Source organism: Anomaloglossus baeobatrachus, chromosome 2, assembly GCF_048569485.1.
Source record: "Anomaloglossus baeobatrachus isolate aAnoBae1 chromosome 2, aAnoBae1.hap1, whole genome shotgun sequence".
NCBI lineage: Eukaryota > Metazoa > Chordata > Amphibia > Anura > Aromobatidae > Anomaloglossus > Anomaloglossus baeobatrachus.
In genome coordinates this window covers 743,533,568-743,558,403 of record NC_134354.1, presented here as the reverse complement: position 1 = coordinate 743,558,403, position 24,836 = coordinate 743,533,568, and the positions used below count along the sequence as shown (strand labels likewise).

General features: G+C 43.3%; 1 protein-coding gene across 2 annotated transcripts in view; it reads right to left on the bottom strand.

Annotated features, from left to right (window-relative positions):
* The window catches only part of ELMOD1 (ELMO domain containing 1), a 174,514-nt gene extending 151,340 nt beyond the window's left edge, over positions 1 to 23,174 (bottom strand). For both annotated transcript variants that reach the window (XM_075337431.1, XM_075337433.1), the window contains exon 1: positions 23,067 to 23,174. The gene's annotated coding sequence lies outside the window, so the exon portion shown is untranslated. The remainder of the gene's footprint in view (positions 1 to 23,066) is intronic.
* Positions 23,175 to 24,836: the final 1,662 nt, after the last annotated feature.

The window sequence follows — 24,836 nt, the reverse complement described above, 5'->3', positions numbered from 1 at the left end:
TTCTGTGATTAGAATCTTTTGTCTATGGAAATTTACACTAACAGCCTGGTGTGGTCCAGCTCTCTCAGCTCTGCTACATACAAAATTTTAAATCTCTCACTGTGTCAGAATGGCTGCAGCCTCTAATATAAGTGACACATCGCTGGATTCAAGATTTCTTGGCCTACAACATGCTGCTTTCAGATGAAATAGCAAACACCTGACAAGAAATTCCTTTAAGGGTATGTGCGCACGTTGCTTTTTACCTGCTTTTTTGCTGCTTTTTCTTCTGCGCTGTTTAATGCCAAAATGGATGTGTTCTTCTATTCAAGCAAAGTCTATGGGAATTTGGGTTTCTTGTTCACACTATGTTGTTCAAAATGCTGCCTTTTTGTGGCAGAACTTTGGTCAAAAACTCAGCTTTGCAGTGCAAAACCCAAATGGCAAAAACAATTGACATGTTGCTTCTTTGAAAAGCTGAGTTTTTGACCAAAGTTCTGCCTCAAAAAGGCAGCATTTTGAACAACATAGTGTGAACAAGAAACCCAAATTCCCATAGACTTTGCTTGAATAGAAGAACACATCCATTTTGGCATTAAACAGCGCAGAAGAAAAAGCAGCAAAAAAGCAGGTAAAAAGCAGGTAAAAAGCAACGTGCGCACATACCCTTAAAGGGGTTGTCATATGAAAAAAGTGGATTCTAACCCCCTAGTGACCAAGCTAATTTTGACCTTCCTGACCAGGCCACATTTTTTCTTTTTTTTTAAATCTGACCAGTGCCACTTTACGTGGTAATAACTTTGGAACACATAAACGGATCCCAGCGATTCAGAGATTGAGATTGTTTATTATGACACATTGTACTTCATATTACAGGGGAACCTTGGATTAAGAGTAACTTGGTTCAAGAGCGTGTTACAAGACAAGCAAAGCTTTTTACAAATTCGTAACTTGGTTTAAGAGCAATGCTTTACAATAAGAGCAAATACTCACCGCGCACACTTCCGGTTCCGTTCTTTCACTGCGCTCTGACCCGCTCTGGGGGTAACTTTCTGTACATATGTACAATATAAAGTATACCATTGCACAGTACAGTATATACTATATAGCATATCTAGCAATTTGCATTTGTGGATACAGTATTGTACTCTCTTTCTGCTAACCAGTGCAGCGCATTGCTTGTATTGTACCTCCTGCACACCAACAATTCTATTGTAAATTGAAGTGCAGTTTAATTTGCTTTATATGTTTTTACTGTACAGTATTTTTAGTGTACTGTAATAATTTTATATGAATACAGGACATTACTTTGTATTACTGTAATAAGTTTGTATAAATGCAGTAAATATTGTTGGGTTGTGGAATGAATTGTCTGCGTTTCAATTATTTCATATGGGAAAATTTGCTTTGATATAAGAGCAACTTGGTTTAAGAGCAAACTCTCGCAATCCAAGGTTCCACTGTAGTAGTAAAATTAGGTAGGGTTTTTTTGCGTTCATTTGTGAATTCTTTGCCACAAGCTGTGAAAATAAAACGCAGTTTTGAAACCTCCAATTTTTATATCCTTAAACCAGTTAGTCATGATATATATATATATATATATATATATATATATACACACACATACATACTTTGTATTTGCATCACTCTTTAAATGTCACTTTACTTTGTTCGGATATCAGAAGGGTTAAAGGTTTAGCAGCAATATTTCATTTTGTTATTTAAAAAAAAGCTTTCCTGTTTTTTTTAGGGATCTATTCAGATGGAAATGGACTTGGAGGGCCTGTAGATTGGAAACTCTGCAAAAGTGATACTATTTTAAAGGGAACCTGTCACCAGGTTTTTTCCTTATGAGCTGCGGCCACCACCAGTGAGCTTATATACAGTATTCCAGAATACTGTACAGTGCTGGCCAAAAGTATTGGCACCCCTGCAATTCTGTCAGATAATACTCAGTCTATTCTTGAAAATAATAGCAATCACAAATTCTTTGGTATTATTATCATCATTTAATTTGTCTTCAATGAAAAAAAAATTAAAAAAAATTGTCAAAGCCAAATTGGATATAATTCCACACCAAACATAAAAAAGGGGTTGGACAAAGGAATTGTCAAGGTTTGAAAAATCCTGTGATGCTTCTCTAATTTGTGTAATTAACATCACCTGTAACTTACCTGTGGCACCTAACAGGTGTTGGCAATAACTAAATCACACTTGGAGCCAGTTGACATGGATTAAAGTTGACTCAACCTCTGTCCTGTGTCCTTGTGTGTACCACATGGAGCATGGAGAAAAGAAAGAAGACCAAAGAACTGTCTGAGGACTTGAGAATCCACATTGTGAGGAAGCATGAGCAATCTCAAGGCTACAAGTCCATCTCCAAAGACCTGAAAGTTCCTGTGTCTACGGTGTGCAGTGTCATCAAGAAGTTTAAAGCCCATGGCACTGTGGCTAACCTCCCTAAATGTGGAAGGAAAAGAAAAATTGACGAGAGATTTCAATGCAAGATTGTGCGGATGGTGGATAAAGAACCTCGACTAACATCCAAACAAGTTCAAGCTGCCCTGCAGTCCGTGGGTACAAAAGTGTCAACCTGTACTATCCGTCAGCATCTGAATGAAAAGGGACTGGATGGTAGGATACCGAGGAAGACCCCACTTCTTACCCCGAGACATAAAAAAGCTAGGCTGGAGTTTGCCAAAACTTACCTGAGAAAGCCTAAAACGTTTTGGAAGAATGTTCTTTGGTCAGATGAGACAAAAGTAGAGCTTTTTGGGAAAAGCCATCAACATAGAGTTTACAGGAAAAAAAAGAGAGGCATTCAAAGAAAAGAACACGGTCCCTACAGTCAAACATGGCGGAGGTTCCCTGAAGCTTTGGGGTTGCTTTGCTGCCTCTGGCACATGACTCTTTGACCGTGTGCATGGCATTATGAAGTCTGAAGACTACCAACAAATTTTGCAGCATAATGTAGGGCCTGGAGCAGTTTGCCAAAGAAGAATGGTCTAAAATTCCAGCAGAGCATTGTAAGAAACTCATTGATGGTTACCGCAAGCGGTTGTTCGCAGTTTTTTTTGGCTAAAGGTTGCGCAACCAAGTATTAGGCTAAGGGTGCCAATACTTTTGTCTGGCCTATTTTTGGAGTTGTGTGTGAAATGATCAATGATTTGATTTTTGGTTCATTCTCTTTTGTGTTTTTTTCATTGCACGCAAAATAAATGAAGTTAATAATACCAAAGAATTTGTGATTGCAATCATTTTCAAGAAGAAACTGAGTATTATCTGACAGAATTGCAGGGGTGTCAATACATTTGGCCATCACTGTATATAAGAGCCCAGGCCGCTCTGTAGAACATAAACACCTTTATAATACTCACCTAGAGGGCGGGCCGGTCCGATGGGTGTTGCTGCTCTTGGTCCGGCACCTCCTCCATCTTGTGGGATCGCCGTCCTTCTACTCAGGCCTGTGTGCATGGCGTGTCCTGCGTCATGCACAGAGAGGCCTCCACTGTGCTCCTGCGCATGCGCACTACCCAGCTGAGGGTAGATCAAAGTATCGAAGTGCGCATGCAGTTTTTGACTTAGCTGGTCAAAGTGCGCAAGCGCAGGGCCGCAATCTAGGCCTGTGTGAATAACACAAGAGGACAGTTTTCACCATGCGGTATTATTGATGGGACGGATTTATTCTTTGGGTCGGTGCAATTTCAGCAATTCTAGATTTATACCAGGTTTTTTTTTTTTAATGTTCTGCTGCCATCACATAAAAATGCATTTTTTATAATAGTTTCTTTCGTCGCCATGTTCTTAGAACTAGTAATTAGTACTAGAATTAGAATTAAGGCCCTGTCACACACAGATAAATCTGCGGCAGATCTGTGGTTGCAGTGAAATTGTGGACAATCAGTGCCAGGTTTGTGGCTGTGTACAAATGGAACAATATGTCCATGATTTCACTGCAACCACAGATCTGCCAAAGATTTATCTCTGTGTGTGACGGGGCCTTTAGTATTAGAACTTAGAATTAGTAATTGCTTAGCGAACATGGCTGTATGGGGGCTTCTTTTTTTCGCGACAAGTTGGAGATGTTTTTGGTATCATTTTGTGATTGCTTTTTATTCAGATTTTTGTGACGTACAATAAACAAAAATGAACGTATTGCTTTTATTTTTTATGCGTAGTTCTTTCGGTGAGGACGACCATTGCGATACCAGATTTATATTTTTTTATGCTTTGCTACTTTTACACACTAAAAACTATATTTTAGCTAAATCGATTTGTTTTTGCATCACCACATTCTGAGAGCTGTAACTTTATTTTTTTTTTTTCAAAATGAGCCATGTTTTTTTTTTTTCCAAAACGTTTTTTATTGATTTTTCAAATTTGTAAAAACATGACAAGTATCATTGCAAAAAAAGAACATTCGTCTGACAAAATGTGACATAGAGGTGGGTGATACCCCAATTTGGAGTTCCATGTTGCTGTTCGATTTAAGATAGTATACAGTAACATTAAACCAAAACAGAGGTAATGAAATATAATATAACATATGCAATACAATTCGTTAAATCTCTGTGTCGTCCCTGAATGATTTCAATTTTGCTAGCGTGTCTTGGTATTCCCAACCGTCTCGTCTCCCCCTCCCGCCAGAGCCCCCTCCTAGGTGATTCTCAGTTTACCCAGGCTGTCCTGGATATCGCTCAGGATATACCACTCCGAGTGAACAAAAGGTGCCATCAGGTTAATTATTTCTCCCTGTGTGAATTGGCTTTCAATAAAATGTCTCCATCTCACAAAAAACTTGGCTGTCAACCCATCTTTATCCCTCTCCGCTTCTAGTTTTTCCCACTTCAGAAGGTTGTGTAATTCGCCCACAACCTCCTTTATGGATGGGCCCTCCCTTTGAATCCAGTGTTTTAAGATGCAACGCTTAGCTATCATGGCTATGTCATGCGTTATTGCGTATTTCCTCTTTTCCTGCATGCTCGGTCCTCCTCCTACTCCTCCCTCAAAGGAGTGGAAAATCCACACCATTAAGTCTAGTTTGCTGAAAATTCCCCATGTTGACTGGGCAAATAGTCTGACTTGGTTCCAGAACCTAGCGATTGTCTCACATTCCCATAGCCCATGCAGCATATCCGTTTTCTCTTTTTGACACTTAGGACACCACCTATCCCTACCTGGTATGTTGAAACCTATAATGGCCCTATGTAGAATTCTGAATTGAGTGTCTCTCCATCTCTCATTGGTAATATGTTTCCGCACTTGTACCCATCCTCTCAGTATATCATCCACCACTTCTTCCCTTCCCAATTGTTTCCCCCACGCTTTTAAAGTCCGACTATCCTCCCGTGAGATAAGCACCCCCCTTAGCGATCGATATATTTTAGAGACATTTATACTTGTTACATCACATTCCAGTAACTCATCAATCGAACTTCTGTTCAGCTCTCTTCCAACCACACCCAGGTCTCCTATTATTCCATGTTTCAATTGTTCATACTGGATGACATGTGAGCTATTAAGGTTGTACTTATCCAACACTTCCCGACCTGTCATCCACCTCCTGTCCTCCACATTCATAACATCTATCATTCTCCTGACTCCCCTCTCTTTCCATCTAGTAAATAGCTTGTTTTCTCGTCCCAGGGGAAAATTTGGGAATGCCCAGGGGTTCAAGTACTTGGACACTTTCCATGAGAGCCCCAGTTTTTTCCTTACCGACTTCCATGTTAGCATGGTGTCTCGGAATATAATTGAGTTCCTTATGTGCCCTTCAACCCTGGATAGTGGGGAGTGCAGAATGGACGTCAGATCCCACGGTGACGCATATTTAGTTTCCATCGCATGATCTGAGTGCCTACTCGTTCCTCTCACCCAATCAATTACATGCCTCATGATACATACAAGATTATACCCTTGGACATCTGGAAAGTTTAGACCTCCCTCCTCTGCTGACTTCATCAGCGTACGCAGCTTTATTCTGGGTTTCCTTCCCCTCCACAGAAATTCTGTATACGCGGAGTTGAGCTTATTCACATCCTTTAGTCTTAGCAATAGCGGGATTGTCTGGAAGGGATACAGCAGCCTAGGAAAGCTCATCATTTTTATCAGGTGGCATCTTGCCAGTAATGGAAGTGGCAGACCTTTCCATCCCTTTAATTGAACTATAATTTTCCTGATTAGCGGTCCATAATTCAAGTTATAGATTGTTTCCACCGATCTTCCTATATGCACTCCCAGGTATTTAATTGAAGATTGTGCTATAGGAATTCCACATAGACAGCCATCCCTTATTTGTCCCCCCATTGTCCCATGATGCCCCTTTAGGAACATGATCTCGCATTTTTTTTTGTTCAGTTTGAAACCGGAGAATGAGCCAAATTTTTCAATCAAGGCAAGAGTCTGTGGCAAATCCGCACCGGGGTCCCCCATATAAAGTATGATGTCATCAGCAAAAAGCGCTGTCTTTACTTCTGAACCCCTTATCTTGATTCCTTTAAAGCTATTTTGTCCCTGTAGTATTCTTGACAACGGCTCGATTGCCAGGTTGAATAAAAGAGGAGATAATGGGCAGCCCTGTCTTGTTCCCTTCATCAAAGGGAACACGTCTGATAGAAAGCCCGGAGTGTGTACCCTAGCTCCCGAGTTGGCATAAAGGTTTCTAATGTAAAGTCTCATCTTGCCTACAATCCCTATGGCCTCCATTACCCTGTCTAACCACCCCCAATTTACATTATCAAACGCTTTTTCTGCGTCAAGTGTAACTAGGGCAGGTCTAGCCCCTCCCTCAGTGAGACCCAGTCTAACCGCGTCTACCACTAGAATTGTCTTTCGGATATTGGTAACGGCATTTCTCCCCTTAATAAACCCCACCTGATGATTCGTAATGATCCTAGGTAAGATCTCGGCCAGTCTATTAGCCATGATCTTGGACATAATTTTTAAATCCTGATTTATGAGCGATATAGGTCTATAACTAGAGGGATCATCCAGGTCCTTGGTTCCCTTGGGGAGTAATTTAATATATGCTATGTTGGAATTTTTGGGTATTTCCGCCCCTCCCAGGAAAGCATTAAAGACTGAGGTTAGATCCGGCGAGATCAGATCCTTCAGAGCCTTATAGAATTCACTATTGAAACCGTCAGGTCCCGGTGCCTTGTTGGTGTTAAGCTCCCCAATTGTTCTCGTCACCTCCTCTACTGTGATATCTGCGTTTAAGGCACTCAAATCTTCCTCCGTCAAGCTAGGCATTTGGGCTTGTCTTAGCCACTCTGCCTCATCAGTCATGTCGTTATTCCCTGACCCATATAGTTTTCTATAGTAATCTCCCAACAGTTTATTAATGTCCTTAGGATCCGTAGTCACCTCTCCCCCCTTTGTTTTCAGTTTAGAGATCACTGTCATCTTTCTGCTGCCCCTTGCCAGATTGGCCAACATCCTTCCCGCCTTGTTGCCAAACCTATGTAAGTCAACCTCCTTGTGCGACCAGAATAGTTGTTCCTTTTTTTTGGCCCATTCGTCAAATCCCTCTTTTGCCTCCAGCCATCTGCCTTTTGTCATGGGAGATCTATTTGTCACATAATTTGTATATGCTACCCGTACTGCTTCACTATGGAAATTATAATTCTCATTGGTTTTCCGTTTGATCATGGCTGCATACCCCACCAGACGGCCCCTTAGGACCGCTTTTGCCGTTTCCCAAAATATCACTGGGGACTCTCTATGTTCCTTATTGTCCTCTGCGAATTCTCCCCACCACTCCTGTAGCACCTTGTGGAAATTTTCTTGCCTGAGAAGGAACGATGGGAATCTCCATATGATATCGGTACCTCTCCTGAATTTCTCTCTAATGCCCAATCTCACCGGACTATGATCAGAGATCACCATATTCTCTATCACACAATCTTGCGTTCCACTCAGTAAATCCTGCGAGATCCAGAACTGATCAATACGTGACCAGCTATCATGAGGGTGAGAGAAGTGTGTATACTCTCTGTCATGTGGGTGAGTTAGTCTCCAGATGTCTTTCAGTCCTACGTCTTCTAATGTTACATCCCTATTGTCTAAACTCCTGCCCACATTAGCTGTCCCCTCCTCGCCCCTCCTCCTATCTTCAGCTGAGTCTGGGACGGTGTTAAAATCGCCTCCCACTATAATGTTAGCCTCCCCATCTGCTAATATGATGGCCTTTATGTCATCATGAAATGTGATTTGTTGTGAATTTGGGCCATAGACATTATAAATACTGAGTTTACCCGCTGGACTAACGATTGTTAAGTGCTGCCACCTTCCATGGTCGTCTGCCTCATGTGCCACTACCTCATGACTGAATTGTTTATTTATTAGAATCATAGTGCCCGCTTTTCTACCTTGTGCCGCTGCCCCGTAAACGGTGCCCACCCAATGTTTCTTCATGCGGAAAAAGTCCTCCCCCCCCAAGTGGGTTTCCTGTAATAAGGCAATGTCTGTCTTTAGTCTTTTCAGATGTCTCAATATCATTGCTCGTTTGTTAGGTGATCTCAGCCCTTTAACATTCCACGTAGTTATCTGTATCATGTTAACCTGTGTATTCTGCTTTTACTACTCCCTCCCCTATGGGCCCCTGCATTAAGGAAGACGAGATGTTCGACACTAGAATCACAGTGGGTACCACAAAATCGACACTCCCTTTCCCCACCTTGCAAATATAACAAATACAACAAAAAGCATGTAACTGTAAAACATATTTTCCCTTCCGAGAAATCCACGGCGCTTCCCGCCACGTTGGTGAGCTCCCCTATTCCTAGCCAAAATATGTAGCTCCCTAATCACCCCCCAAAAAATATATGTTCTATCCCCGGACTAACTGGAATAAGCCTTTGAAAATTATGCAAAAATTAGCACAGTATGTCAAAACCTCAGCAAGATTCTCCAGTCCTACTTATCTCTGACTCCAGGTAGCCATCAGTCCGCCCAGAACAGGCCCACTTCATTTGAATTTTTTTACGCTGTTTGCAGTACGGAATAAATAACTTCACAATTTTATAGTTCTGGTCATTCCGGACGTGATACCAATTACCGTATTTTTCGTTTATAAGATGCACCGGATTATAAGACGCACCCCATATTCAGAGCAAAAAAAGGTGGGAAAAAAAATGGGGTACATCTTGTAATCCGGTGGGGTCTTCCCTGAAGGGGCAGTAGCGGTGGCGGAGGAGGCTGTGCTGATACAGCGGCGGAAGCTGGGGCTGTGGAGGATACTGAGGCTCCAGCAGAAGCTGTGGCTGCGACGGAGGCTGCCGTGTTGGGGCAGCTGTGCTTGGGCTGGTGTGGCTGCTGCTGCGGCGGATGCTAGTGCTGCCGTGCTAGGGCAGCTGTGCTGGGGCTCAGGCTGCGGCGGCTGTGGACTGTGAGGGCTTCAAAGAAATGGCACCCGGAGTCAGCGCAGATTGAGCTCTAGGGCTTAATGGCAAGCCGAGATCTCATCTGCGCAAGCGCCACCTACGGGAGCCATTTTCCTGAAGTCCACTGGAGGAGATTAACGGGCCGGAGGCGGCGCCTACGCAGACAAGAGCTTGAGCCAAGAGCTCCAACTGCGCATGCGCAGACTCCGGCTGGCATTATTTGAAGTCCTCACAGCCCAACCTGCAGCCCCAGCATCAGCCCAGCCGCCGGAGACCACGCGCAGACACGGCAGCAGACGGAGAACCCACACTGCAGCTGCCGACACTGCACAATTGCCCCAGCACCAGCCTCTGCAGACCCCGCACCAGCCCAGCCACCGCAGCCGCCGCAGCATTCCCCCGACCCCTTGAGATCCCTCTCCACCACCCCAGTAAGCTACATTCAGATTATAAGATACACCCCTCACTTTCCTCCCAAATTTTTGGGAGGAAAAGTGCATCTTATAATCCCAAAAATACGGTATATGTATTTTTTTATTTTTGTTTTAAAGCAAATTCAGTATTTTTAGTGGGGGAACAGGTTTTTGTGATTTTTGTGTGCTTTTAAAACACATTTTTTCTAACTTTTTTTTTTTTTTTTTTACATTTGCACTTGATCCCACTGTGGGACATGAATATTTTTTAGTTTAATCACTGGTGTCATGCATTGTAGTACTCCTGCACTCCACACATGGGAACTGTCAATTTGTCACTAACAGCAAGATCTAACACGCCATCGTACCAGAGCAACCATCAGCACCCGCAATTACTATCATGTGGGGGCGGGGGGGACAATCCTGCCAAAGGTGGGGTCTTTTAACACTTTAACTGCTTAGGTACCCCTGTTGCGATTGACAGTGGTATTTAAAGGTTTTAATTGGTCCCAATTACTTACCAAACCTGTCGGTGCCGATGCACGAGGGTTACAGGGAACCAACCAACAGGACTGTCATATATAGAGTAAAGCCAGTGCTATACTGGCTCTAGGATGCAAAATCTAACTATATCTACAGGAAGAGAAAATGTTGGAATATGTGGGTCGGGTCTTGCTATCTATTCTCGCCCCTGTCTCTCTTCCTGCGCCGGAATTAATGTCTATGACGGCAACAGAGAAAGGCAGGCCAGGCAGGCAGACAGGGGCGGGAATAGATAGCAAGACCCCACCCACATATTCCCTTCCTGTTGCACATGTCAATCAAATAGCAGTACATTGCTGGAACTTTACTTGCACATATATTTCTGAAATAAAACATCCACTCACAGAACAAAAGCTCTGCTTATATTCAGCATCCTAGCACCACTATAGAACTGGCTTTACTTTATATATGAAAATCCTGATGGTTGGTTCCCTTTAAGCTGTCATATACAACTGTCAACTGCAGGGGTTTTGCCCGCAGGGTGGTGGGGGGCGCTATTCACTTATTCTTTACCACTGTTTTAAAACGGCAGTAAGGAATAAATCCCCTTAATGGCAGCCATTTGTATTGATGGTCATTAAGAGGTTAATCAATAGGTCTTTGATTAAAAATAAGTTTCATATTTGGATGTGTCATGCAAAAATGTTCCTGTGCTGAGATAATTTTATATATGTGCCCCTGCTATGTGCTGTGTAATGGCCGTGTCTGACCGTACAGGGACATGGTCTGATCATACCACATCTCCTGGGCTAGGGGAGGATGCAAAAAGGTATACAGACAGTACAGCATGGGATCACAAATGATTGTTTCTTTTAGGCAAAACATTGCTAAAGGACATGCAGAGAAATGTTTTAACTCACATAAATAATCAACTGAAATAGTATATAAACATTACAGCATGTTTTTTAGCAATGTTTTACCTAAAAGAAACAAACCATTACCTGTGATCCAATGTTGTCTTGTCTGCATGCACTATTGCTTCCTCTCCGGCCCAGGAGATGTGGTATGATCAGACCATGTCCCTGTATGGTCAGACACGGCCATTACACAGTACACAGCAGGGACACATACACTACAGTTCAAAAGTTTGTGGTCACCCAGACAATTTTGTCTTTTCCATGAAAAATCATACTTTTATTTATGAAATGAGTTGCATAATGAATAGAGATTATCGTCCAGACATTGACGAGGTTAGAAATAATGATTTTTACTTGAAATAATAATTTTCTCCTTCACACTTTGCCTCCGGCACAGAGTGCTCCCTTTGCAGCAATTCCAGCTTTGCAGACCTTTGGCAATCTAGCTGTTAATTTGCGGAGGCAATCTGGAGATATTTCGCCCCATACTTCCCCCTCCCACAAGTTGGATTGGCTTGATGGGCACGTTTTGCACCATACGGTCAAGCTGCTCCCACAACAGCTCAATAGGGTTGAGATCTGGTGACTGGGCTGTCCACTCCATTACAGATAGAATACCAGCTGCCTGCTTCTTCCGTAAATAGTTCATGCATAATTTGGAGGTGTGCTTTGGGTCATTATCCTGTTGTAGGATGAAATTGGCTCCAATCAAGCGCTGTCTGCAGGGTATGGCATGACGTTGCAAAATGGAGTGATAGCCTTCCTTATTCAAAATCCCTTTTACCTTGTACAAATCTCCCACTTTACCGACACCAAAGCAACCCCAGACCATCGCATTACCTCCACTATGCTTGACTGATGGCATCAGGCACTCTTCCAGCATTTTTTCAGTTGTTCTGCGTCTCACAAATGTTCTTATGTGTGATCCAAACACCTCAAACTTTGATTCGTCTGTCCATAACACTTTTTTTTCAATTTTCCTCTGCCCAATGTCTGTGTTCTTTTCCCCATATTAATCTGTTCCTTTTATTAGCCAGTCTCAGATGTGGCTTTTTCTTTGCCACTCTGCCCTGAAGGCCAGCATCCCAGAGTCGCCTCCTCACTGTAGACGTTAACACTGGTGTTTTGCGGGTGCTATTTAATGAACCTGCCAGTTGAGGACCTGTGGGGCGTCAATTTCTCAAACTAGAGGCTCTAATGTACTTGTCTTGTTGCTCAGTTGTGCAGCGCGGCCTCCCACTTCTCTTTCTACTCTAGTTAGAGCCTGTTTGTGCTCTCCTCTGAAGGGAGTAGTACACACAGTTGTGGGAAATCTTCTTGGCAATTTCTCACATGGAATATCCTTCATTTCTAAGAACAAGAATAGACTGTCGAGTTTCACATGAAAGTTCTCTTTTTCTGGCCATTTTGAGAGTTTAATGGAACCAACAAATTCAATGCTCCAGATTCTCAACTAGCTCAAAGGAAGGTCAGTTTTATAGCTTCTCTAATCAGCAAAACTGTTTTCAGCTGTGCTATCATACTTGCACAAGGGATTTTAAGGGATTTCTAAACATCCATTAGCCTTCTAACACAGCTAGCAAACACAATGTACCATTAGAACACTGGAGTGGTGGTTGTTGGAAATGGGCCTCTAAACCTATACAGATATTGCATTAAAAACCAGACGTTTGCAGCCAGAATAGTCATTTACCACATTAACAATGTATAGAGTGCATCTGTTTAATTTAATGTTAGCTTCATTGAAAAAAAAAAAAATGTGCTTTTCTTTCAAAAATAAGGAAATATCTAAATGATCCCAAATTTTTTAACTGTAGTGTATACAGTGTGTCCATCCATATCCTGTCCACCGCCATTAACTTGAGAATGGGGCAGCTATAGGCATAGAAGTGGTGTCTAGGTATAGTAAAGTAGCCATGCGCTACGCAGTGAAACCACCTATAGTGCCACCTGGTGGAAAACAACGGAGTTAGCATTTTTATCTCGAAAACGGAACAAGACAGAGAAAAAAAGTGATTTATAAAGTTGTAGGGCATCATCAATTCAATACGAATCGACACCTTGCATACAGAAATGCTATGATTAGAATGTGTAAAACTCACAAGGCTGCGGACGTGAAGCGATACCTCATGGAGACCTTCCTACAAGTCATTGGGTATGGTGGCTACGTGGAGTGGCCTCCACGCTCACCTGACCTGACCCAATTAGCCTTCTTTCTGTGAGGTCACATCAAACAGCGGATGTATGCGACCCCTCCACCAACATTGCAGGACCTACAACAACGTATTACAGATGCTCGTGCAAACGTGTCATCTACCATATTGCACAACGTGCAGCAAGATACAGTATGCTGTCCAGAGTCCAGATGTGCATTGCAGCTGACGGTGGCCATTTTGAGCATCAAACTTAAATGAGCGCCATATGCGTGACTAGCATTCAATGTTTTGGGGGGGGGGGGCATAGGTTACATAACATAGCATTTCTGTATGCAAGGTGTCGATTTGTATTGAATTGATGATGCCCTACAAAATTTTATTTTCACTATCTCGTTCCGTTTTCGAAATAAAAATCCTAACTCTGTTGTTTTCCACCAGGTGGCGCTATAGGTGGTTTCATTGCGTAGCACATGGCTACTTTACTATACCTAGAAACCACTTCTATTTCTATAGCTGCCGCCGTTCTCAAGTTAATGGCGGTGGACAGGATTTGGGTGGACACACTGTATAGGAGTATCTCAGTACAGAGACATTTTTTTAATCACATCCAATTGCGGAACGTTATTATTATTCCAAGATCTTTCAATTAATATCAACTTTGTTTGTAGGACAACCCCTTTAAGCCCTCAGAAACACAACCACAAATGGGCAGGTCACTGCTTACTCCAAAATCAGCGCACTCCACCTGTTATTATTCTCAAAACCTGATGCTCAAATCCAAGTACATGCTACAAGTCTACAGAGATTACAAAGGGAATCCTGAGTCCTATGCCAATGAGAAATAAAATCCCTCAAGCTGGAAATCCACATCTGGTTATGACGGAAATAAAAAAAGCCAAACAGATCATAGAACAAGTAATAAAATATCCATAAAGCAATGCGCTGTACACAAAACACAAGCACCAAAAATAGTCGTCAGTAAATTACTGAGTAATGAGGGGCTGTGTGAGTAACATGAAGACTTTAGGGCATGCGAACAAAGGCAGCCGGGCTAATTGGCAGCTGTTTAAAAGCAGCCGGCGTCTTGTACAATATTGAAAGGCAAAGTCATTAACGCTTCAATTCTTATTATTGCCGTGTAGATGAAGCCGTCTGATGGTTCCTCCAAGGCCCATTTTACACGCAGGCACGTTTTCTGCATCAACAGCAATGTAAATGGTTCCATCACTGTAGCCAGAGGTAGGAGCCACCTGCCTCTTACCATACTCCAGGGGGGTTTGGATGCCAGGGGCCGGCCATCTCGCTTTAGTGTTTTATGATGTATTTTATATGAAAAAATTAAAAAAAATATTCATTTAGATTTTTGGCTTGTACATTGGATTGGTATGAGCTGCCTTGAGAAAAGTGTATAAATGTATGTGTGCGACTGGTGGCAAGAATTGTCTCAGCGGTGCAAAGTGGAGTTGGGTGCATTATAAATGACTTAATGATGGCTCCGTGGTCAGCGCCGTGCCGCGACTCAGTGGTCAGCGCCGTGCCGCGACTCAGTGGTCAGCGCCGTGCCGCGACGCAGTGGTCAGCGCCGTGCCGCGACGCAGTGGTCAGCGCCGTGCCGCGACGCAGTGGTCAGCGCCGTGCCGCGACGCAGTGGTCAGCGCCGTGCCGCGACGCAGTGATTAGTACTGTAGTCTTGCAGCGCTGGTGTCCTGGGTTTAAATCCCACCAAGGACAAGATCTGCCAGGAGTCTGTATGTTCTCCATGCATTTGTGTGGGTTTCCTCCAAGTTCTCTGGTTTCCTCCCACACTCCAAAGACATACTGATAGGGAATTTAGATTGTGAGCCCCAATGGGGACAGTGTTGCTAATATATGTAAAGCGCTATGGCATATGTTGGCGCTATATAAAATAAATAATTATTATTTTGTCCTGGCACAGGAATAAGATGCAGCATCTGCAATTTCAGGACCAAGGACAGTTGCACTGAAGCACTATGCTCTGGGTTAGGTCCATCATTACAGAATAGAGATACAGGATCAGGCAAACGGATGGGATTTGTTAAAATGCTGCAGTCTTTTTCCGTGAGGAAAGTGATCTGCGGTCAGGTGCAACATGTCAATTTTGGTTAAGGATTAATTACAGAATTATCTGTCATTCACACGTGTGTGAAAACATGGAACCGGCATCATCAGTGTTTTTTTGATCATCAGAATGTTCGATATTAGTATCAGTGTTAAATTAGTGATACATTCTACAGCTTTTCAATCCTTTGCAATGTAATATACGGACAGCACACAGACTGTACACTGATGCCGTCATCCGTGTACTGTGCATGTTTTTCACTGACCCATATTGCCCCTTCTCATACGTGATACCAGAGAAATTCAGACGTTTCCGGGCGTTGCAGGCTGTGTGCACACGTTGCGTTTTTTTTTTTTTTTTTCCAATTTAAATTTTTATTGGTTTCAAAAGAAAGAAATACAAACAGAATCACTGTCCATCACATTCAGGTATTGATACACAAGGAGCCTTTACGACGGATCAAAGCCTCAGGCTCAACAACTTTACATCCGTAAATAAGAAATATTTGGACAACTGGTATTACCAAAAATAAGAACATGACAAAAGTAGAGAAAAGTAAACAGGGAAGTGTACAGATCATGGAAGATGGCGGTACCGGGGGGGGGGGGGGGGAATCAGTAAGAATAAAGACGCGGAGGGGTGTGTGGTGGCCGGGACTAATGCCTCTTCTGTTAGGCTGGAACTTGAAAGAGTTTCTGAGGGTGATGCATGCCAAGGAGTCTATTTACTGGGAGTTAACAAGGGCTAGAAGCTTTGGGCCAGAGAGGAAAGCCTCCCACTGGAACCATTTAGAGGAAGTTTCCATCATCTGACCTCGCGACTGGGCCATTACCATCTCCATACGGTGTACTACATTCACTTCTGCCGCCCACTCCTCTACGGTCGGGGGGGGGGGGGTAGGATCTTTCTAACGTCGTCTTGGCGGCCTGGAGGAGATGTCCCGTAAGGGATTTCCTATACGTCTTTTCTGATGTTTTAAACATAAACAGTAAGGCTGCCTCGGAGCAATTAGGGACTATGATCCCTGTAACCTCTTGGATAGCCACTAATACCTTGCTCCAAAAGGCCGTCAAGCTCGGGCAAAACCACCAAATATGGGCCATGGTACCGCCCTGAGCTCTGCAGCGCCAACAGGTGTCAGGAACTTCGGGACACCACGCACGGAGGGATGACGGGACCCTGTACCACCTGGAAAGAATTTTGTAGCTGGTCTCTTGCATTCTTGTGGCAACCACAGACTTATGGGTCAGGCGGAAACACTGTTTGTTAACTCTGCTTCCCACGCGATACAGAAACAGGGAAGTGGTACCTCTACTGCATCTGTCATAATCCTATAAATATTTGATATTGCATGTCGAGACTCAAGAGTCTTGGTACAGAGAAGTTCGAAAGGAATTAGAGGTGGGGGATGAGCCAGAGCCTGCCCTTGCGAGGTTATGAAGTGTTTAAGATGGGCATATTTAAAATAGAACCGCATCCTGAGATTTCCATTTCCCACAATCTCCGAAAGTGGGAGAAGAACCCCATCTGGAGCCACCTGCCCCAGTCTCAGGGGGCTCTGTTTTGAGCTTCCAAGAAAATTATTGGACGACGCCCCTGGCAAAAAGTCAGGGTTATCGTCAGTGGCATAAGAGGTCCCAGGGGCTGAAGCAGGTGTCTGCTCAATGTTAGTGAATGTACTGATTTCAGTGTTTGTTTGGTACTGTAGGACATTACAATCTTATGTTTAGTGAGGAGCGGCCAATTCCATGGCAGGGTTGGAACTGATAAAGGGCACAAGTCATGTGCCAGACGGACCCAGAGCTTTGCTCCCGAATTATGCAAGAGATCTAGGACCCTGGCGTGGGCAGCCACCAGGTAGTATCGCCGACAGTCAGGCAGGCCCACTCCTCCCGCCTCCTTGGTCCTAGTTAGAACATTACTCCCGAGTCGGGATTGTCCCTTAGACCACACAAATTGATTGAATAAACGCTGCAACTTTACCCAATAAGACGCTGGGACATACACCGGAACCGTCTGGAGCAAATAGAGCAGTCTGGGTAGGGCTGTCATCCTGAGGGCGCTAATCCTACCAAACCACGAGAGGGTACCTCGATGCCAGGAAGTCAAGTCCCTCTCAAGCCTAGACAAAAAACTTTGAAAGTTTAGGTGGAAAAGTCTGGTTATATCAGATGGGATAACAATACCCAGGTATCCAATACTACCGTGAGGAGGCCATTTAAAGGAAAAGTTTGGTTTTACAACATTAACTATTGCTTGGGGAAGTGATATGTTCAGGGCTTCTGATTCATCAAAATTGATTTTAAAATTGGACCACTTGCTGAAACGGTTTAGTTCTAACATTAAGGATGGAAGAGAGGCGAGTGGGTTTTGCAAGTATATAAGGAGGTCGTCTGCAAAAGCAGCGCATTTGTATTCTTGGTTGGCGATTTTAATCCCCTGTATATCAGGGTTGATTCGGATGGCCAACAACAGATGCTCCATGACTAAAATGTAAAGCAATGGGGATAGGGGGCAACCCTGCCGAGTCCCGTTCTGGATGTTAAAGGGCCTCAACAAAGTACCATTAATTGTAAGATGTGCAGTCAGGGAGCAATATAAGGCCAAAATTTTGGATGATAAGCTTGGGCCGAAACCAATGTGGGTCAAAGTCTGTTAAAGTGAATGCCAGGAAATTCTATCGAAAGCCTTTTCGGCGTCTAATGAGAACATCATCATGGGGATTTTTTGGGTGTGGGCATGTTGGATCAAGTCTAGGATTTTTAGGGTGTTATTCCTCGCTTCCCTACCAGGGACGAATCCAACTTGATCCAAGTGCACCAGGTCTGGCAAAAGGGGGCTGAGCCTGTTTGCGAGAAGCTTAGCATATATCTGTAAATCCACGTTAAGCAGGGATATTGATCTAAAGCTGCTAACATTGCGTTTTTTTTATGCATTTTTGCTTGCAGATGTCACAAAACTAGAAGCATATCCTGTGTCGTCAAAATTTTGTGAAACCTTTGGGGGTTGGAATTAGAGAATGACTTACAAAGGTACCCCTTAAGCTGGCTTTACACGCTGCAATGTATCTTACGATGTGTCGGTGGGGTCACGTCGTAAGTGACGCACATCCGGCATCGTACGGTACATTGCAGTGTGTGACAGGTACGTGCGATTGAACGGTAAAACGTTCATCACACGCACGTCGTTCATTCCTCATGGATTGAACGTCAGGTTGTTCAATGTTCCCGTGGTAGCACACATCGCAGTGTGTGACACCCCGGGAACGATGAACAGATCTTACCTGCGTCCTGCGGCTCCCGGCCGGTAATGTGGAAGGAAGGAGGTGGGCGGGATATTTACGTCCCGTTCAGCTCCGCCCCTCCGCATCTATTGGCCGCCTGCCGCGTGATGTCGATGTGGCGCCGAACGTCCCTCCCACTCCAGAAAGTGGACGTTCGCCGCCCACATCGAGGTCGTATGGAAGGTAAGTACGTATGACGGGGGTTAATCGTTTGTGCGGCACATTCACCAAATTGAACGTGCCGCACATACGATGGGGCGTTGCAAATCACATACGATATCGTATGCGAAATTGCAACGTGTAAAGCAGGCTTTACACATCCTATTGCAGACATCGCTCGCCACAATCTGCAAGACCCCAGATTTTGCCCTTCATCTCTAATCAAATTCCTGACTCGGCTCTGGGCTCACGCCGCAGTCTGTATTTGGACAATTTGGATGCTGATTAAGACTAATTCTCATTTAGGATCTGCTATTCAGCAATTATGTTCTCTGCAATGCTTACTTAGCATTTGTGATGTGATCTCTGAGGCTAATAGTAACCCCATAGTAACTGGGTATAAAATGGAAAACCCCAGAAGGTCTATTGAAGGTCCATCATCGGCTGCTACGATATTTAGTCAAAGGGAATAAATCTTATAAAAACTCAAAAGGATTCTAACTAGGTCATAAATGTTCCAGCAACATTCTTATATATATAGACACTGAAATCAAACGCCACGCACCAGATAAATAATGGATGGTAACCTAAATTTATATTTCTTTTTTATCATATACTTGGATTTCAAGCATGAGCTTATATTAGGCAGTATAAAAACACTACAGATGTATATTTCCTTTTACAAATCAAAATATTACTTTAATTTAATCCCCCCCCCGCATCAGATAATATCCATCTATACAACCACTCCTCTTCCTAATACTCCAACTCCTGCAGCATGTAACACTGACCTTGAGGGTCCCCAATAGTCACAAGGCAAGCAATAAAAATGAAGAATTTAATATTCATTCTCTATTCCTTCTTGCATTGTTTTTTTAGGAAAACTAAATGCAATTGATTCCAAACTTGTTTCTATGGAAAAAAAAAATGTTGCTTCTATCAAGAGCTTCAGAAAGTGACACACCTAGTTCGTCAGGTAGCACTGTCAGATCTCCAAGTAACCCACACTCCATATTGGTTGCCTCATGATATAATTTATCACCATTTTACCTGCTTGTGCAGACTCTGCATCATATACATATACTGATGAACGGGGAAAAGCAAAAAAGTGCAAAATATAAAACTTGTTCTCCTTTATTAATACATGTTAAAAAGGTTAAAAACCTGGACGAGGGATGCGTTTCCAAATATGCTTCCTTATTCACAGTCCAGTGAATAAGGAAGCATATTCCGAAACGCATCCCTCGTCCAGGTTTTTAACATCCAAGTTTTATATTTTGGATGTCGTGCTGGACTTTTTCGTTTTTCCTAGTGTCATGGCCAAGAAATGGGCCGCCTTACCTCTTGGGTCCCTGTGTGGCTGCATCAATGATATATCCGCCAATGTATACCTATACCAAAATATCTTCTTAACAAATAGCATGTCTCTTGGCTGAAAATCGTTCTCTCAGCATAGAAAGTAATGCATATCATTTTGATTGGTCCAATCGCAGGTAACATTTTACTGACAATTGGTCGTTTGTCATCTAGTGTGTACGGTGGAAATGGAACCGGACAAGAGATTATTGCTGCCCGAACCACAGGTAGCATGAATCAGACACTGGCTCCATTATTGAAGCCTTGTATGTTTTACTACATAATGCTCCAGAGTGTCAGAAATAAACATGCTTTTAAAAGATGTCTGGGGACACTATGTATCAGACGACTAGTCCAAAAGGCGGGCACCCGGCAGCATCCCCCATCTTGCAGGTTTTTTCCTGTTTGTAAAGGAAGAGCCCTGTAAGTCTAGAGAAATGGGAAGGGCAGAAGCTGCAGGGAACCTGCCTCCTGGACTAGTCCTCCAAGATTTCTGGACCTTAGTGGGCTTTGTAACGCAGGTTTTCACTGAGAAAAAAAAAATACGTAGCAGTAATAATGAATCCAGTGTCTGATTCATACTACACACAGCACAGTAAGCAGGAATATATTGTCACCTTCACTTTGAAGGAGTAGTCCAGGACTAACATTGACTTGTAAAATAGGTGAGGAGATTGGGAGGAAATAAATTGGGAGGAAATAAAGTGCGGAACCCAGGCACACAGCGCGGAGCCCAGGCACACAGCGCGGAATGCGGAATACAACGCAGGACTATGTAAAAATCTGTAATGATCCGCTCTGCATTGTTTACATACTACCATGAGGTAGATATCATGTTTGGTGGGGGTGATGGATTTTAGACCCCCCACCATACTTGATCTAATTTTGATGATTGATGATTATACCTTGGGGCCAGAAGCGACCTTGCCTTCCTTAAGTATCACTTTAAGCAGTTTGTTTAGTGAAACAAAATCATCTTTCGTTACAAGACATCACATTAGCTTATAATACACCTTTATATTTATCTCCTCCGGGATGTTACAGATGGAAACATTGACTCCTCCTAATCTTTGTTTCTTGTTACCATCTGCCAGAAACTGCTCTGATCATTTGTCAGTGGATATTATATCAGTAATGTAGGAAGATGCAACCTAAAGATATAACGGAAGAAGTGCAAACACGCCAGGTGAGCCAGTGCCAGGTTTTCTATCACCTGGGGGAACAATATCCTGCCCTAATCCTGTACATAATGATCCTGGTGGGCAGTGGCTCACGGGGGCCTCCCTTTGGCATCCAGCACCTGGTACATAGATTTGGTTTCTTAGGCTTGCATTGTATAGATCGCCAGGGTCAGGTAAAGTGGCGTATAATTCAGCCCCCGCCGGCCCCCATTTACTGTGTGCCAAACAGTGGCAACAATCCCCCTGCTGCTCCTTCAGTCACTGGCTTTATTTTACATGGGAAGACGGATGAGAGCACAAAAAGCACAGGATTCACATCGGTGATATTACATAGGAGATTACTAATACACAGACATTAGCTCTATCATTTGCTATATTTGTCATTAGGCACGCAATATATAGATTATTACACACAGGGAACCTGTGAGATCCTGAAGATGACGGTGCAGAGCGACCACAACAGAAGGCTGCAATGGTGCAATATGAAGAGATAATATGAGTACAAGCCCCCGCAACACAATCCAGAAACCATAGCACTGATGCCAGAGAAACCCGGCCATTGTCTGTACAGCAGCGCACACAGCATTGCACGGGGGGTCCGCACACAGCACCGCACAGGGGGCACCGAACAGGGGGTCCGCACACAGCACCGCACAGGAGGGGGGGGGGTCCGCACACAGCACCGCACAGGGGGGGGGGTCTGCACACAGCACCGCACAGGGGGGGTCCGCACACAGCACCGCACAGGGGGGGGTCCGCACACAGCACCGCACAGGGGGGGGTCCGCACACAGCACCGCACAGGGGGGGGGTCCGCACACAGCACCGCACAGGGGGGGGGTCCGCACACAGCACCGCACAGGGGGGGGGTCCGCACACAGCACCGCACAGGGGGGGGGTCCGCACACAGCACCGCACAGGGGGGGGGTCCGCACACAGCGCCGCACAGGGGGGGGGGTCCGCACACAGCGCCGCACAGGGGGGGGGTCCGCACACAGCGCCGCACAGGGGGGGGGTCCGCACACAGCGCCGCACAGGGGGGGGGTCCGCACACAGCACCGCACAGGGGGGGGGTCCGCACACAGCACCGCACAGGGGGGGGGTCCGCACACAGCACCGAACGGGGTGGGGGTCCGCACACAGCTCCGCACAGGGGGGGGGGGGGTCTGCACACAGCACCGCACGGGGGGGGTCCACACACAGCACCGCACAGGGGGTCTGCACAGCAGGGCTGGAAGCTGCAGATTGTGTTATACACACACTGCATACACCTGCCGCTAATACACACACGCACATATCTGACACTACCCACACACACATACTGTACATGCACACACACACCTTTGACACTAATTATATATATATATATATATATATATATATATATATATATATATATACATACACACACACACCTTTGACAATATATATATATATATATATATATATATATATATATACGCACACACCGCAGCCTTTTCTGGGGTTAACCCCTCGCCTCCCTGCATTGTGCTCTCCTGCTTTGGCATGCAGCGTGTGTTCTCGGAGCCCATCAGTAACATGCCAATACCAGGCACAGCGCTGCCTCGTCACTGCGCCCACCCCTGGGAATGAATGCAGCCCGGCCCCTGGCACAGGCTGGTGAGGGCGCACGGATGCCCTGCCCGGGGCTCTCACCTGTACGGTGACTGCTTGCTGCTCCGGAATCCGGGGGTTCAGGGTCCCATGATCCGGTGGCTGCTCCACTACACGGGGGCGCGCACTGAGAAACAACACAGGCGCGACCCCGACAGCCACCGCCAATCAGAGCGGGGGATTGTCCCAGAGCACGCCCACCTGCTCACCTTAGCGCCTGAGCAGCGCAGATTTTTGTCTGCTATATATAATGCAGGGGAGAAATGATACTGCTATATGTCATATACTGGGGTGAGAATACACATTATATCATATACTGAGGTAATAATACACATTACATCATATACTCGGGTAATAATACACAATATATCATATACTGAGGCCATAATACATATTACATCATATACTCGGGTAATAATACACAATATATCATATACTGAGCTAATAATACACATTACATCATATACTGGGGTAACAACAAACATATGTCATATACTGGAGTAATAATACACATTGTATCATATACTGGGGTAATAATACACATTATATCATATACTGGGGTAATATTACACATTATATAATATACTGAGGTAATAATACACATTATATCATATACTGAGGTAATAATACATATTATATCATATACTGAGGTAATAATACATATTATATCATATACTGAGGTAATAATACACATTATATGAAATACTGAGGTAATAATACACATTATATCTACTGGGGTAATAATTCACATTATATCATATACTGGGGTAATACACATTATATGAAATACTGAGGTAATACACATTATATCATATACTGAGGTAATAATACATATTATATCATATACTGGGGTAATAATACACATTATATCATATACTGAGGTAATAATACACATTATATCATATACTGAGGTAATAATACACATTATATCATATACTGAGGTAATAATACACATTATATCATATACTGAGGTAATAATACACATTATATCATATACTGAGGTAATAATACACATTATATCATATACTGAGGTAATAATACACATTATATCATATACTGAGGTAATAATACACATTATATCATATACTGAGGTAATAATACATATTATATCATATACTGAGGTAATAATACATATTATATCATATACTGAGGTAATAATACACATGATATCATATACTGAGGTAATAATACACATTATATGAAATACTGAGGTAATAATACACATTATATCTACTGGGGTAATAATTCACATTATATCATATACTGGGGTAATACACATTATATGAAATACTGAGGTAATACACATTATATCATATACTGAGGTAATAATACATATTATATCATATACTGGGGTAATAATACACATTATATCATATACTGAGGTAATAATACACATTATATCATATACTGAGGTAATAATACACATTATATCATATACTGAGGTAATAATACACATTATATCATATACTGAGGTAATAATACACATTATATCATATACTGAGGTAATAATACACATTATATCATATACTGAGGTAATAATACACATTATATCATATACTGAGGTAATAATACACATTATATCATATACTGAGGTAATAATACACATTATATCATATACTGAGGTAATAATGCATATTATATCATATACTGAGGTAATAATACACATTATATCATGTACTGGGATAATAATACGCATTACATCATATACTGGGGTAACAACAAACATTATATGTCATATACTACTGGGCTAATAATACACATTATATGACATACTGAGGTAATAATACACTTTATATCATATAGTGGGGTTAT